Source organism: Helianthus annuus, chromosome 10, assembly GCF_002127325.2.
Source record: "Helianthus annuus cultivar XRQ/B chromosome 10, HanXRQr2.0-SUNRISE, whole genome shotgun sequence".
Taxonomy (NCBI): Eukaryota; Viridiplantae; Streptophyta; class Magnoliopsida; order Asterales; family Asteraceae; genus Helianthus; species Helianthus annuus.
In genome coordinates, this window is record NC_035442.2 from 140066232 (window position 1) to 140071072 (window position 4841).

The 4841-nt window shown below is 30.4% G+C and overlaps 1 long non-coding RNA gene across 2 annotated transcripts; it reads right to left on the reverse strand.

Moving 5' to 3' along the window:
• Positions 1 to 564: 564 nt before the first annotated feature.
• Positions 565 to 4841, reverse strand: LOC110885683. Of its 2 annotated transcripts, XR_002562359.2 has the most exons (5): positions 4666 to 4841; positions 4366 to 4510; positions 2615 to 2686; positions 2092 to 2185; positions 565 to 1952 (listed from the first exon to the last, which is right to left on the reverse strand). It is a non-coding gene; the product is annotated as an uncharacterized LOC110885683 (long non-coding RNA). The 2 variants fall into 2 exon arrangements; XR_004869572.1 differs by lacking the exon at positions 2615 to 2686 and having other exon boundaries at positions 4666 to 4837.

The window sequence follows — 4841 nt, forward strand, 5'->3', positions numbered from 1 at the left end:
AAAGATAGTCGAATCCCTTTAAAATGCATATCCTTCGAGTTGCCAAAACATTTCTCTTAGTAAATCAAGTCCCTTCTACAAAAAGAACCAGCAAAAAAATCATGAGGATAGTCTTGAAAGTAATGTCCCATATAAAAAAATCTTGAATGTAAAGAGGTTTATACCTTAAATTTCGGTAATGGCGATGGTGTTTGGAGACGCGCGTTGTCGCTTGAATAATAGGTTCACTTGAACTTTTCTTCACTGATGGGATATCTAATTCGACAACAATGTGATCAAAATAAAAAAAAAAAAGACAATATGCCATTCGTGCAACTGTTACCTCGGATCCTCTAAAGGTTGTCTTCTGAAGAGTTAAGTAAGTGAGGATGGTGGTGCAGAGAAATAATAGTTTGACATAAACTTTCTTATGATATTTAAAATGACAATAATCATAATCCTGAAATCATCTTTCTTAAACATTTCTGACAAACAAAGTGACCCATCCGAAATGTAAACCTAAAGCCTACATCCATTCTTTTGACATTAGGTGTTTCCGGTCATTGCTGTATAGATTAAAAAATAAAAATAAAAGTTTCATATTAAATAAAGTAATAATGAAGTTAGATTACAAATATAACTAACGTATATATACAAATAATCATAATCTCTAAATATTTATCATATTAAAACGATGCTACCAGTATCGTTTACTCAACATCTCTATAAGAATTTCAGCAGCTTGGCATCAATTTCCAATACCTCAGTTCCATAAGTAGGTACTTTTACATAAACATTTGAGGGCACAAGGTCACTTGATGTTGGAATACTTTTGCATTTAGTGGATGAAGAATTTTTACCACTATGAACCTCCCCTGCATAAAATATGTATATTACATAAATTTTGAGCTTTTCAATTTCCTACAAGTTGCCAATAATAGATCAGTGTACCAATGTTTTCAAAATTCAAACACATTGTTCAAGACAACTAAGATTAGACCTCATGAGGCCATCAACAACAAAGACATCCAATAAGAAGCCACCAGCCGAGGAAAAAACATGTGCTTCTTGAATGTTCAATCCCGTCTCAAAAACAAAAAGTAAAGAAGTCAACTGCCCAACCCCAACCTTAGAAGTGATACATGCATCAAAGGGGGTGGAACGATGGCCCCAACTGGAAAAAAAAGTCATCTTTTGCTGGAAATATACCACCACCCAGCAGCCAAAGTTAACGACCCTCACAAGCCCCTCCACTTGGAGGTTTTGCAGTTCTAAATAGTTTGAATAGTTGTGAAAAGGATGACCATATGACTGTCAAACATAAGGTCAAAAACAACAGCTTAATAAACTATATAGAAGTTAGACAGGCGAACAACAACAATTTAAATATTACAATAAACAGTACTATGAAATGGAAGGAGTATATCTGGACCGCCAAAATGTACCCTTTTGTGATTCCCAATGACCTTGATCTCACTCCGGTTAGACTTTCAAACATTAAAATCAACAACAGTGATTCCTTATTCATCCTTGAAGGCCACATGTCCAGCAACCAAGCCAATAACACACAGGGTATATATTTTTATAAAGAAATTAATGGAAAAAAGATATATAAACACTAATAAGTAATAACCATAGTTCATGACTTCATGATATATCTGCTTAAATCCCAATTGCTGTGTATAATAAAAAATACATATGTTTTGAATAACAAAAAAAAAAATTAAATAAATAATAAAAAGCGACCAGCGGGAGGCTGGCCAAAAATTTCCAATTACATCTAATACACCCTTGACATAGAAACACCAAAGTACCTATAGAAATTGGTACATGCACCCGGGAATGGTCTAATCTCCATATAAGCGAGTCGTGTTCAGAAGAGCATATGAAGTGGCTCCTATTGTTGTTCGAACAATTGGTTTTGTAGCATCTATTGGCATAGATATTTGTAACACCGCCACCTTATTAAGCTCCTGAATATAATCGAAGTCAATATTATTCCGAACACGAATGTTATCAGTAGGTGACAATGGATTCTATAAGCTCGTGAAGCAGGGCAAGCTCCTTCTTGTCGATCAAAGGATTTAACAAAGTATTTAAATAGTAGAGTACCTGGCATTCAATAAAAGTGCCTCTAGATTGCACTAAATCATCAACGACTACATGGCACGATTACTACATGGCGACCTCAGGATCACACGTAAACCTATGAGAAAAGAAACTTAGAATTCTATATATAGAAAATGAAAAAATGATTATTTATCATTTTTTTCCCATATCAACATAAACCTAGAATGAAATTTTCGAAACTAATTTAATTAGAGACATGTCTATCTGGTAAGGCAATCAGTCAATCACAACCTGATGATTTATGTAAAAGATATAGACATAAATATTCAATAATCAATATACAGATCACCATGTAAAAGAGGATAACATCACATGCAAGTTTATTAGGTGGGGGGGGGGGTCTGGATGTGTCCGAATCAATCAAATAGAAGCCCAAAACAAAATTAAAGAACAATCATATAAAAAAAATCCTAAACTCTAAACAAAAATAGGGATAAGGTGTAAAGTGAAGAGAAACATGACACATGTAGGAGAGAAGATATTTGCTAGAGTGATTTTTACTCACAAACCGATTTGGATTCTCTAATTTCATTGTATTGTTCATGCCCACAACACGCTACCTCCGCCGTAACAAATCCTACTCAAAACACATATAGAAATAATGATTAACAAATTAACTTACAATAATTAATTTAAAAAATTAATTATGACTAATTATAGATCTAGAAGCCATCACACGAACTGGATTGTGATCGTAAGTTTAGTTTGTTATGGTATTTAGGCAAAGTATTGACATCACTTTATATACTGTTTGAATGAAGAATTTTAATTTAGAAATGGTATGATATAATAAAGGAAGGTATAATTATGTAGTTAGTAAAAATTGTTTATTGGCTTAAATTTGTTAATTAAGCATATATATGGTAATGTCAAAACGTAAAAGTTTCCAATGTATATTGTCTAATTGATTTTTTGTATTAAAAAAGCATATACAAAACAAAATGATAGATGGAAATTGATAAAATATTCATATTTATATAGGATGAGTATTAAAACACATACTGTCAAAATTGCAAGTTGAATATATTGCTATTAGTTATTGATTTGATTGGCGTAAGTTGTCATCATGAGATTCTTTTTTATTGATATAATAAAAATAGTAAGTTGTCAACATACTAATATTTTTAATTTTAACTTTAATTGTCATCAAAAGAACAATGTTGGTCATCTTCTTATTTAATTTGAATGTAACGATTATTGATAATCGTAATTTAATTATAATTGAACTTTCATTTGATAACCTAGTAAAAAAATATGGAAATGATTTATCGATCATTAACCACAACAAAAAAGGAAGCTATAATTTTGAATTTGAAATTCGAATTAGAATAATATGGAAATTATTGTGGATTAATTACATACCAAACACCTATCCATCTACTATAAATATCGATGATTTACCTTTCTTTTAACCATAAATTAATAAAATAAAATAATCTTTACGGAAATAATATAATTCATGTTTGTTTTGAAATTTTAAAAAAATAATGTGTAATTCATTCTAAATATTGTAAATAAAAAATGACATGAGTGAAGAATGATGATGAGGTAATACGATAAAATATAAATCAGAATTATAAACAATTTTTAAGAGAAACTATGGAAAGTATTAATTAGTAATAAATTACACAAAATGAGAGACAAACAGTACTTTTGAAATTGAAATTTGAATCGAGAACAAAACTAAATTAGATGAAGAGGCAAAACATGGAAACTATTGAAGGATTTATAAATAACCTAAAAGTTAAACACACTCACTCTTATACATAAATTTCGTGTGAGTTTTAAAGTTTTAAACTTAAAACAATAAAATTTAATACTGCAATATCTATAAATAACGTAAAAGTTAATTACACATATCAATTCATTAAAATTCAAAACATAACAATATAAAACTAATGAATATTAAGACAAACAAAATACCGACATGACTGAAATGCATACCAAATATTGGACATTGCATGTCCACTATATCAACCAAAATCTTGTAAGTAAGTTTACAACATAATAATATAGTACTGTCTTGAAACAAAAACGATAACATAACGTTCCAACTAAATACATAGATAACCAAAATATATTGTTCAAAAAGAGTTTGTACGAAAACCACAAAACAATCTACTTGGAGACCTTCTTAAAAATACTTAGCAAAAGGAATAATTACAAAATATGATGGAACCTAATAAAGATGATTTTTTAAATCAACTTGTATAATGTATAGCAACTAAAAAATCAAAACTTAAAAACCTATATTACCTGTAAATCGGAACCGTAGATGTCAGATTCTTCATGGATCTGGTAAAATTTTCACTAATCTCCTTGAATGGCCTTCATATTCTTGAATCGCCACAGAGAGATAGCCAGATGGGGCGATGAAGAAGATGCAAAAGCCTAAGAATCACTATAAAAACCTTAATAAATCAAGATGCAAAGAAGACCTCAACTATAAAAAATAAAAACGACGAACACTATACGGACTGATTAAAGATGAGTACATGACATTACAACAAACAAAATAATGAAGGAAAAATAAGAGGGTACAACAGATCTAAATACCTTGAAACACCAAATCGGAAGATTGTAGAAGAGATTGTATCACAGATAATGAAACCTTCATGAAACCTTCTCTGATGATAAAGGTAATAGACTCAAGAAAAAGAAGGTTTCTGAAGAGAGAAGTAAGAGAATCGAGAGAAATAGGAGAGAGAAATAGGAAGTTCCAGAGAAAAAAG